The sequence below is a fragment of the Astyanax mexicanus genome, chromosome 18 (genome assembly GCF_023375975.1).
Source record: "Astyanax mexicanus isolate ESR-SI-001 chromosome 18, AstMex3_surface, whole genome shotgun sequence".
In the NCBI taxonomy this organism is placed as follows: Eukaryota; Metazoa; Chordata; class Actinopteri; order Characiformes; family Acestrorhamphidae; genus Astyanax; species Astyanax mexicanus.
This window is the reverse complement of record NC_064425.1, coordinates 41,023,311-41,036,133: the sequence shown is the minus strand read 5'-3', so window position 1 is coordinate 41,036,133 and position 12,823 is coordinate 41,023,311. Positions and strand designations below refer to the sequence as shown.

The 12,823-nt window shown below is 36.2% G+C and overlaps 1 protein-coding gene across 1 annotated transcript in view; it reads right to left on the bottom strand.

Moving 5' to 3' along the window:
* Positions 1-8,343, bottom strand: part of fam110b (family with sequence similarity 110 member B) — a 68,019-nt gene extending 59,676 nt beyond the window's left edge. Inside the window, exon 1 of the mRNA XM_007245090.4 lies at positions 8,255-8,343. The gene's annotated coding sequence lies outside the window, so the exon portion shown is untranslated. The remainder of the gene's footprint in view (positions 1-8,254) is intronic.
* Positions 8,344-12,823: the final 4,480 nt, after the last annotated feature.

The window sequence follows — 12,823 nt, the reverse complement described above, 5'->3', positions numbered from 1 at the left end:
AAAGAGTCCTGAATGTACCAGCAGTGAGTCTTCTTAGTTCATATGGAATGATGATGATGATGGCAAAATAGACGTACATCTAACCAAAATGTGTTTCCTTTGGGAACTACTTTTCCGCACAGAACTCTTTGTGTATCCCTGCACCAGTAATAGGTTTTAAGGTCAAAATCTGCTCAGAACTCTGAAGTGAAACAGTGAAACAGTGTGTCATGCAGTGTAATCATAACCATTTTTGCTGAATCGTCCTGTAGCACAAAGCCTTTCACACCAAACCCTCTCTGCATGACCAGCCTGAACCCATTAATTATGCAGAAATTAAGTTTTTTTTATCACAGAGCAGCAGCACTCAGAAAGCACAATCTCATAATCATCGTCGATTAAGTTAAATATTGTCTGATCTGGAAAACATCATGATATTGAACTGTATTAATAGCAGCCGGCACTACCCACTTGGCGAATGCCGCCATTTTTGTAACTGATGCCCGTGCCGGACCCGGGCAGCTCTGCAGCAGTGCAGCCCCTCCGGCCTCTCCGACAGAATCTGTCTGACTGCATTTTCATCTGTTACCTCCAAACTGTGTTCATTTCTGCATGCTGCTTCTGCTTAAGTCATCATGGCATTCCTCCTGTAATCACCACTCCACATCCTCACAAACCCGCTGGAGCCCCGCCAGCCAACCGCACTACAACACACCAGTTTAACACACCAGTTTAACCCAACAAATTCATACAGTAGCTTCTCGTACCTTAAATAGAAACTGTATGTGTGTATTCAGTTTTAGACACGTGAACATTACCATTACAAATAACATTACAATAACAGAAAGTAGTGGTATTCCATCTCTGTGTTCATCAAAAATCTTCAAAGCTCTCCTCATGGAGTCGCTGGTTTGGTGAATCAGAGCTTTATGATGGTAAATCAGGTGAGCTGCTGCTGGAATTTAACTTATAGGCCCTTTCTTACTCATTGCTATCTTACACCCCGCCAACAGTCAGTCTATTTACACGCCTTGTAATAGCAACAGAGCTTGTAAATATATCTACACTGATGGGCGTGGTGGTCTGAAAATGGTGTATATAGGTACATTTCTGGTGTATTGCTATCTTGGCAATGGAAAACACAGGTGCACCACTGACTGAATACAAACCTAGACAACCTGGAACAGCTGGAAGTGTAATTTATTTGTTGCCAACGGCCTGTCACAAAAAAAATAAAAAATGGACTATACATTGTTACACATATTATTGAAATAAACAATATTATTGTAATTTTAATACCATTAACTGCCACTGACATAATGATAAGATGACAGCACAACAAAGCAATTATACCCTTTTGAAGACAACAGCATTTTAATTTATCATAGTTTGGGAAATATATACTTTTTTCTTATATTGTCATTATCCAATCAAAACAAGTATCTTTTAAACAGCAACTTTACAGGGGAGTGAAAACTTTCAATGCAAGTCAATGTAAAAAAAAAAAAGTTTATTTCAGGTAATTCTAAAGTATTTCTATTGGTCCCATTATCAATAAATTTTGGCACAGTGTAAGGGACAGTTTGTCTGTTAAAATTATTTTTCAGTAATGGAGTTTTTTTTTTTATTGGACAGCGACTATATGTGAACAAATGAGCACAATAGACATTCATATAACCACTATCAAATATTATTGAGGTCATGTCCATTTATTGTACGATAAGTCAATGTAATAATGTAATTATCATGGCAGGCCTAGTTGGGCAAATCCCTTATTTTACAAATAGTAAACACAAGACATGATAAATATTATAGTGACTATTCGACTAAACAAAAAAAAATAGGCATCAGATTAGTAGACTACTAAAATAGTCATTAGTTGAAGCACTAATTAGCTATGTAAGTTAGACACCTAGCTATAGTTTTAGAGTAAAATGTATTTATTTATTAAATTAAGAATTAAACTTCAGGCACCAGTCTTGATTGATTGACTATAATGTGGGATTTGAGAAAAATATGGCAAAAACCTTATCACTAAAGTTGTCCTAAACTACAAAGGAAAATCACCCAAAATATGCTAGAAGTGTCCATTTTTTTTGTTTTATTGATCACAGATACTTATATAGTATCAGACAAGTTAAAAAGAAGAATATTGGAGCTAACTAAACACCTCCACACAGTCTGAGGAGAGTGTGTGCAGTCAGCAGGCCTGATGTTAGCATCATGCTAACTTGTAAACACTAGTTTGCCATTGTTTATTAGCTACATTATCCTCATAGTTCCAGACTAAAACTGTAAAACTGAGGTGCACTATGGATTTAACGCTGCACAGTGTGTGACGCTGCAGTGGAAATCATTCTGACAGACTCAGTACAGCGGGCTAAACAAGGCAGTGCCCTCCACCGCAGTGATCGATGCCCTTCAGACATCTGAGGTAACCCACGCCCGCACCGGAAAAAAACACCGCAGAGCCCCGACTGCTAAACCTGAACCTCAGAGCAGCTGAACCTCAGCGCTCACCGGTGACCCACATTTACATTTCATTAACCAAGACCTTTAACACCTGTTACTCAAACCAGACTACAGATATTAGCCCTGTTAGCACACAGCTAATCAAAATCCTCCAGCTCTATCCATAAGAAAAGACCCACAGCCCACAATCTGGATTAGTTTACTTACTTAAAGTTAAGCATGGGTTTATGAATCAATACAATCTCTTCATCCTCTCTTCATTAAACATTATATTATTAAAAATACTGTACTGTCAATGCTAATGTGTATATGCCTGTCACAATGAATGGTGATATCATCTGCTGTGTTTATTTGTATGTTTGTTCACATTAATAACAGAGATTAATTTTTATTTTTATTAATAACTTATTTTTTCGATTAGTCAATTAGTTGCTATTATTTTTATCATATCTCCCACTTTTGTTTCCTATTTGCAAAATAAGAAATTTGCCTAACTAGCCCTGTCACGATAATTACATTATCAACTTATTGTACAATAAATCAATATGACCTCAATATTGTTTGATATCTTCTGTATAACGGTGAACAGTATTTAAAGCAGTCGTGCAATACCAGACCCATGCTTTAATAACTAAGCGAAAACTGTGGCATAATAATCTACGATTAATTACAATTTTGCAGTCTTTAAAAGGGTATGAATGATTTATGTTCTGTTATTTTATCATTAACATTATGTCAGTGGCATTTAAATGGTCATAAAATTACAATAATATCATTTATCATAATAAGTTCTGGGACGATATATCGTCCACAAAAATTGCCATCATGACAGCTCTTAATGTGCAAACGGCTCCTGTTTCCCTGCACTAAACTTAATTCCAAAAGTAACCAGAAATACTTTAAATAACTACATTAAAGAGTAAATTGGTAGAGCTAAAATGGAGTGGCCTGAAAAACTCCTTTTATCAATGATGCAATTGAATAGGGCTAGTAGTTTGTGACTTCACAAAAACAGTGATTTCAACACTATTTTCCATAGTTTTCTTGTTAGCCTTAGTTTCACTACACTTTTACTTTAAACCAGCTAATAAAACATACAATATGACGAATGTATGTCACCAGCCCTGTAGTGTATGATTACTCTCAAATAAATCTTTATATCAGTGAATGGTACATTTTGAACCTCACTAAAGTTTATGTCACTTCTGAAATATTTAATAAATAGCGCAAAAAGCTGTTTTAAAGCCTGTTAGCAGTTTAAAGTCCCTATCTGATCTCTCATCCTCCTGAAATCAGTGGTTTGGGGTTGGTTCACTTCAAATGGACTTTGGTGCGGTCACAATAATTTTGGGGACAATATATCTAAAATAAAACAAAAAAAAAATTGAATCGTGACAAGCCTATAGTGGGTGACTTCTTTTATTCAACACATTTACCGGTTTTATGTCCAGGCTGGGTACCACTGTTAACTGCTGCTGGGCGATTAAGGCCTGATTTTTTATTTCACAAAAAAAATCTAATTTTTGATTCTAATCAAATTTAGAAAATATGCACTAAACAAGTCACACAAGAAACTTTGAAGGAGAGATTATTATTGTTTTCCACAATTAATCATGGATCCTCACCGGGGAGCGATGATACTGCAGTTTTTAAAAACGGGAGATATTATTTCTAGTTAAATATTAGCTTTATCCCACCAGGTGTTTGTGTGGAAAGTGCTGGAATAATGCTGGATCTTTTTTCTGTTCAGTCATCGGACTAAGCAGAATGTTTAGAAAATATGCGTTGGTCTGATCAGATCAGATCAGATCAGATCGATTATATTATTAAAAATCAATTCTAGATAAGAAAAGAAAAAGTTATTTAGAAAAGATCAGAATGTTATTATCAGTATTGTCAGCTGTGCATGGAATCGTACTGGAACTGAAAAAATGTGAATTGGCCAATCACTAATATATGTGTGGCCTGCCAGTTTTTCTGAATGACAGAAGTAACGGGACGGCACAGGATGTGCCCTGATTGCAGATATGCTTTTTTGCTCCAGGTTCTTATTTCATGTGCCGAGCGCATGATCCCCCACCCTTTCAGCCGTTCTAATCCTAATACTGTGATATAACTCAAAAGCCATGTTGTGTTGCGCCGTGTGCCAGGCACCGCTTCACGGTGGGGAGCTGAACAGTGGGCAGCGAGAAAAGCACCAGAAAAAGGTGTTTTCCATGCTCTCTTTTTCAAACAGGCACCAACCCAGAGAGCTTAGCACCTTCACATCCTGCTGCACCACAGGTAGGCCTGATCGTTCACCTTATGTGCACCCAACCGGTCCAAGCAGGCTGGCATCCAAGCTTTCAAACGTTCCTAACATTTCTACCATGCCAATCCAAATTTCTCTGCTTTCTAGTATCTCCTTGCTGCATACAAAAAAAATCCTGAGATCTATTCAGTCTATCAAAAAACCACCCCACTGCCATCTACACAAACTCTGCACCCTGCACTTTACTTTATACTGCACCTATCAGACTTTCCCATATTATCCTACATACAGCATTCTGCACCCTGTACTTCCCACACAACTCATTCTGTACCTGCACTTTACTCATAGTTACTCTGTTACATACTGGACTATTTCCTCACTTCCAAACACACATACACAAACACACACACAAACACACGCTCTCTAGATACCTGCACATCTAGATAGCATTGTATATTTATATATTCAATCATACTTAACGTATTTCCTTGCAATTCCATTTGTCAGTATGTCTATAGTGTAAGTTACTGCCTATTCTTTTATTGTGTGTATTGCGTATATTGTGTATACTGTAAAGTCATCTGTACATTCTATTTTATTTCACTATTCTACATGTTGCAAATACTGTTCGAGCTTCACTGAAAAAAAAACACCTAATTTTATTCCTATCAAAGCAATAAAATAACAATCATGTGATTACAATACAAGTGGCTACAGTGATGAACAGGGTGCACCCTAAATGCCTATAAATATGGTCCAATTAGAGCCGCACTACATTAACAGGCGTAAAATCATTCTATTACAAGCAAGAGCACAAGGATCATGTGATAACAAAAAAAGTCCTTAAAATGAGCTTTTCCCCAGGAAAGTGGATCCATATCATTCTACAGGCAAGTTTACATCATCAAACAAACTAAAACCAGTGTATTTCCTCGTTTCTCAGCTTTCCACCAGCAAATTGGACCTGTACCATCCTACAGGCCTGTTCACAATAACACACATGATGCAAATTACATGCAAGGCAAAAAAATATTGTATTTGTAGAACGTCTACCAGCTTAAAACACACGAATAATGCTGCAATTACAGCCTTACCTTAATTAAAAGCACCTAAATCTATTCTTATCAAAACAATAAAATAACAATCATGTGATAACAAAACAATTGGCTACAGTAATGGACAGTGTGTATCCTAAATTACTTTTGAATATGATCTTTCCCCATCAAAGTGGACCTTTATTATTATATTGGTCAGTTTACATTATCCCACAACCTGTTGATTACATTAAAAAAACAAAAAAAATGCATTTCACAATTTCTACCAGCAAAGTATTTATACATATATGTAATACACGTAATGCTAGTTTACAATAACACATATGTTGCAAAATTACATGCAAGGGCAGCTTAAAAACAATAATAATGTTACAATTAGGGCCTTGATGCATGAAAAACACCTAAAACCCATTACTATTAAAAAAACAGTATGTGATTAAAACAATGTGAGGAACCTGGTGGCTCTTAAATGTCCTTAAAAATAACATAAATTGGCTTTCCCCTGCAAAGTGGATCTATATCATTCTATAGACCTGTTTCCATCATCCCACAACTGGTAAATTACCTCCAAAGACAGAAAAAACAGAACAGTGTATTTTACCATTTCTGTCAGCTTTCCATCTGCAAAGTGGACCTATATATTTCCATACTACAAGCTGTAAATCAACCACAAACCAAAAAAAACATTTCACAATTAGTAAAATAAGTGTATCCTCCCATTTCTATAATTTGCAAACATAAAACACATTATAAATGCTGCAATTAGAGCATCACTACATGAAAACATTCTTAAATATGAGCTTTTCCCGAGCAAAGCGGACCTATGTCATTCTATAGGTCTATTTACATGATCTTACATCATCTTATAACCTGCACAACCAGCTTTTCATGAGGAAAAGTGATCATATATTATTATTTATGCTGTTAATATAATTATAAATAATTGATTCCTCCCATTTCTGTAATTTACAAACATAAAATCTTCTAAAATTAATGAAATATCTTTAAATACGAGTTTTCCACTGGCAAAACCGACCTATATCATTCTATAGGTCTGTTTACATCATTTTACAACCTGCAAACCAGCTTTCCACAAGGTAGAGTTAAAATAGATTATTCTTAATGCCTGTTCACAATAACACACATGTTGCAAATTACGTACAAGGCCAAAAACCAATTTCCCAATTTCTATCATTTTCCACCAGCAGAGCTAACCTATATAATTCGACAGGCCTGTCTACAACACCATACAACCTGTAAACCACCCAAAAACAAAAAAAAGTGCATTTCACAATTTAGTAAAATAAAAAAAGTGATTATTCCCATTTCTCTAATTTCTCACAAACACAAAACACACTATCCATGTTGGATTTAAAGCCTTAGAACATAAAAAAACTCCTAAAATTTATGAACTGTTCTTAAATATGAGCTTTCCACCCGAAAGTGGACTTATATTATTCATTAGGTCTGTTTATATTATCTTACATTATCTTCAGGCCTGTTTACAACACCCTACAACCTGTAAATTTCCTAAAATAAGTGATTCCTCCCATTACTCTGATTAACAAAAATCATAGAACACACTCCTAAACTCCTAAAATATATTAAAAATTCTTAAACATATAAGATTTTCCCCAGCTGGCAAGATGGGCCCATATTAATATTGCTTTAGGCTTGTTTACAATAACACCCAACCTGTACCATTCTATAGTCCTGTTTACATCATCCTACAACCTGCAAATCACCTGCCTTATGTCATCTTTTTTTATTGTACAAAAACTCAATTAAGTTTTGCTGACCTTAATATTACCCAGTTTTCTTAGTAACAATGGTATGTCGATATTTTTCTTCACATTCTCAATAACAAAAAAAGTTTCTCTATTACTATTCAAAATTGAGATACTGCATTATGCTATGACACTATCATTAGCTACATCAGTGACATACAATAGTCTTATAATGACAATAATACTGTTTATCACAATTTGTTCCAGCAAACAAAACCTGTTATGGTGACAGGCCTAGCTAAAGGTGCTCCATGACAGTACACACACACACACACACACACCACCTTTGGCTGCAGCTGCACCCAATCAGAAAAGGCATACAGTAGCTATATATATGTGTATCTGATGGATGATGAATGAAAGCCTGCATGCACTTTCAGCAAACACACACACACTCATTCAGCTCATCCCACAGATCATACACAATCAGATCATACCATTTATCACCATAAATCCTCTGCTATCATAGAGAATATGACCTTAACAGCTCAGCAGCTGCTTGTCTGCATGCATGTCCCTGGCACTGGGGATGCCAGCAGCTGAACAATAGGGCAGGGATGCTGCTGCTGCTGCTGCTGCTGAACACACACTGGGCTCAGAGTTCCTGCTGGTACTGATCCACAGGGCTCTTCCTGAGACTATAACACACACACCCCGACCTGCACGGACCAGACACACCTGATAAAGGCTAAAAAAGGCTGCTAACTCACCCTGGAGCTGGGCTGGGGCTGGAAATGATGGTGTCGATCCTGTTTTCTTGGCGTTCCCTGTCGACTTGCTTTCCTCAGCCTGGCTTTGACTGGCTCCACTGACTGGCTTACTGAAAGCCTGCTGCATAGGGCGCCTGCATTCTACCGCTGATAGGGGAGACCGCGGCACATGCAGTCAACAAAATCGCAGTTTAACAGTTAAACAGTGCAATAAACTCTAAATTAAACGTATAATTTATTAAAATGACACTTATTTAAGTTGATATGTGCAAATATATACGTTCTAAATGCTAGCGAACGATGTTTAACCTTTTTAAACATAAACCCCCCCCCTCTGTGTGAAAATGGTTTGCTCCGGTTTTTCTTAAAGAGCACAGGCCGGCCTTTCCCCTCCTATCTGATGGGCACTGCTGCCTGTCTGCTGAGGAGAAAAGCTGAGTGTGATGTTTATGTAGGGAAATCTGTTTTTTTAAAGCTGAAACCTTAAAATTATCATTATATATGATTGCATTTATTGATTTATCTAACTGTGCAGCATATAAGCACAGTTTATTCCGTTGTACTCTGTAAAAAAAACAGTTTATCCTTTGAAAAGTATTATACAGGCCTGCATTTCTTTATATATAAAAAATAGTGATATCAACATTAACACATTAACAGATACAGTTAATCAGGTAACTTTAACTCATTAATTAAAAAAAAAATCACATAACAAGATTGACCAGGCCTGGTGACACATTAGCAGTTTTATTCAGAGATACAAAACAGCAACGCTTACTGTTGAGTTTAGAAAGTAGGTTACATATACTTTTATATATGTTGAAGTTTATGCTCTTTCTATTTCTCTCTTTCTCTCACACTTGAGAAAGTCAGACACACATAAACACACACACACACACACAGCCAATTGCACGATTCCTCTTTTCAAGCTGTTGAGTGTGGAATATGGAGCTACACTAGAGTTTACTATCTTCATTAAAGCTCTCAGTTAAACTCAGGAGCTCAGAACGTTACAATATTCTAGTTTAAAAAGCATCAAAATTACCCAGAGATATTATAATACAGTAAAACTACCATGAGATATTATAATACATCAAAACTACCCTGAGATATTATAATACAGTAAAACTACCCTAAGGTATTATAATACATCAAAACTACTCTGATATATTATAATAGAGTAAAACTACCCTGATATATTATAATACAGTAAAACTACCCTAAGATATTATAATACATCAAAACTACCCTGATATATTATAATACAGTAAAAACTACCCTAAGATATTATAATACTGAAAAACTACCCTAAGGTATTATAATACATCAAAACTACCCTGAGATATTATAATACATCAAAACTACTCTGATATATTATAATATAGTAAAACTACCCTATTATAATACAGTAAATATACCCTGAGATATTATAATACTGTAAAAAAAAAACTCTAGTCTGTCAGGTGTAAACCATTACAGCATTGTTACTGCCTCTTTCAAAAATACAATTAAGTACCAGCATTTAAAGATATGGCATCCTGATTTACTCCTAATTTAGTCACAGGAAATTGTTGTAATTAATACCATTTTTAAGAAATCATTGTTTCTAACGCTGATTCTTTTATTCACATTTAAATAACAATTATTGACAGCTTTCCTAAATCTTAAGAAAGAAAAAGTGTGATTAATCATGATTTGACACCAATAATGAAAATACACTTCAGATATATTGTTTAATATCAAAGTGTGTCAATCAATTGCAGTGCATTAAGGAAAATTATATTTTACCTTAAAGGACAAATTCGGTGTGAAATGAAGTTTGTGTAGTGAAACATAAAAAAAGTAAAAAACTTTTGTTGAATAGACCACCTCTGTTCTCCAGCACAGTGCTTTAAGCCAGTGCTTCCAACAGGCTTACAATGCTAGTGATAGGGGCATAGCATTACCCATGCAAATAAATCACTATTTTTAAACAATTAATAAGCTGAAAGTAGGGTAGTGTATGTCAAAGTAGCTCATTGTATTATATGTCAAACGTGGTTCTGTGTGTCTGTTCTGTGTTTTCCTTTTTTTTTATATTGATATATGTATATATTTACCTATGCATGTATTTTTTTTAATGTGCCAAATGTGTTTAAATATACATTTGCATGCATTGTAAAAGTACAGTATATTTCTAAATATATTTCACATAAACTGTATTTTTCGTAATGTGTGTGTGTTTTTTTTCTCCTTTTTTCTTGTCCTGGTCCTGATCTCAGTCTTGACTTGGTCTTGATTTGAGCATTACCTGTCCTTGTCTTGGTCTTGGTCTTAACCTAATCTTGGCTTGGCTCTACTGGTATTGACTACAACACTAATGTCACTCTGCTGGCTGCGTGACTCTCAGAACATTTAGGCAATGTTTTTCCAACAGCAGACTGTGTTTTGTTTGTACTTTCTGGACATACGTATGTTTTTTTTTTCATTTATCGCTTAAAGAAAGTCCCCTGGAGGCTCATAAAAACAATTCCCTGAGAACAGTCTGTTATGGTAACCATTTAACCACGGCAGAACATTGCTGTGAACCAAAGGACAAGACACTGAATAAATACAAAAAAATGAATGAAAGTAGAGAAATTCATGCAGCGTCTCAGCTCTGATTAGAATGCTAACCTCTTGCTGTGTGCTAATCAGTGCAGAGCCACTAGCATAGCTCTCTAACTGAGTAAACGACCCCAGTTTAAATCCTGTTAGTGTATTTTTCACTGTGAAAATCATTTTTCTCATCAGTTTTCTCATAAATCTAACCTTATTTAGCCTAAAGTGTATCCAGTATAAACACCAGCAGCCTGGATTTAAATGTGGCTAGCAATTCCTGATTGGAAGTCATGCAAGTCTAGTTTTGCTGAATCACTATTAGCTGTGTAGAATCGTTAATATTACTGCAACAATGGAGAACAATGGGAATATTCAGTGCCTGACCAAAAAAGGTCACCGCCTGGATTTAAATAAGCAAATAGGTAAGAGCTTCCCATTGGATAATTAATGCATGGGTGATTATAATGTTTCAGATGGCAACAAGTTATTTAACCCAGCTGATGCAGAGAGTAGCTTCTCAATTGTGAAACAATCATGTGAAAAGACTTGTTTTGTGGCTGTGGAAAAGATGTTAGGTCAAATCTTTGGCATGCATCAAGCAGATAAAACATTTAAGGAGACTGATCTGCTGAAACTATTAAAATCTGGCTAAGAACTGTCCAACGCCAGTTGAGGAACATCATCTTCCAGAATATGTTTAATAGTGAAAGTAAGAGCATTTCTACATGCACAAGTGAAGAGAACTCAAGGGATTTGGACTAAATAGTAGCTCTAAGAAAACCACTTATCAGCAAGGCTAACTATCAAAAACGGTTTTAATAAAGATTGCAATTTGGGGCAATGAAAAAAGGTCATGTGGTCTGATGAGTCCAGATTTACTATGTTGCAGAGTGATGGGAGTATTAGGAAAAACTGTACAAGCCTTTTGGGGCGGGGCTATGATCTGGGGTTGATGCAGTTGGTCTGCAGGTTTAGGTTCAGCAACAGTATGTGCTGAAAGAATGATGTCAGCTGACTACCTGAATATACTGAATATAGACCGGGTTGTTCCATTAATGGAATTTTTCCTTTCAGAATCCAAGATGGCTGCCCCCCATGAACTGTAGTAAAAGTAGTAGTATTATACAGTTTATCATTATACAGGTTAGTATTTGTCTCACTATCAATCCGTCATACTCACAGGTATCATTGTGTTTAGACACACAAAATACTGTATAATGGGTTACGAACTGGTATAACTAGTAATAACCTGAGACAGTGCTAACCTGAGACAGTGTTAACCAAAGACAGTGCTAACTTGAGACAATACTAACCTGAGACAGTGTTAACCTGAGACAATACTTACCTGAGACAGTGCTAATCTGAGACAGTGTTAACTAGAGATAATGCTAGCCTGAGACAATGCTTACCTGAGACAGTGCTAACCCAAGACAGTGCTAACCTGAGTCAATGCTAACCTGAGTCAATGCTAACCTGAGACAGTCTATCCCGAGACATTACTAAAGTGAGACAGTGCTAACCTGAGTCAATGCTAACCTGAGACAGTGCTAACCTGAGATAATGTTAACCTGAGACAATGTTAACCTGAGACGGTGCTAATTTGAATCAATGCTAACCAACGACAGTGCTAACCTGAGACAATGCTAATCTAAGACCGTGCTAACCTGAGACAGTGCTAAACTGAGACAGTGTTAATATGAGACAGTGCTAACCTGAGTCAATGGTAACCTGAGACAGTGAAAACCTAAGACAGTGCTAACCTGAGACAATGCTCAGACGAGCATTGTCTCATGTAAGCACTGTCTCAGATTAGCATTGACTCAGGTTACCATTGTCTCAGGGTAGAATTGACTCAGATTAGCATTGACTCAGGTTACCATTGTCTCAGGGTAGAATTGACTCAGGTTAGCATTATCTCAGGTTAGCATTGACTCAGATTACCATTGTCTCAGGTAATAATTGACTCAGGTTACCATTATCTCAGGTTAG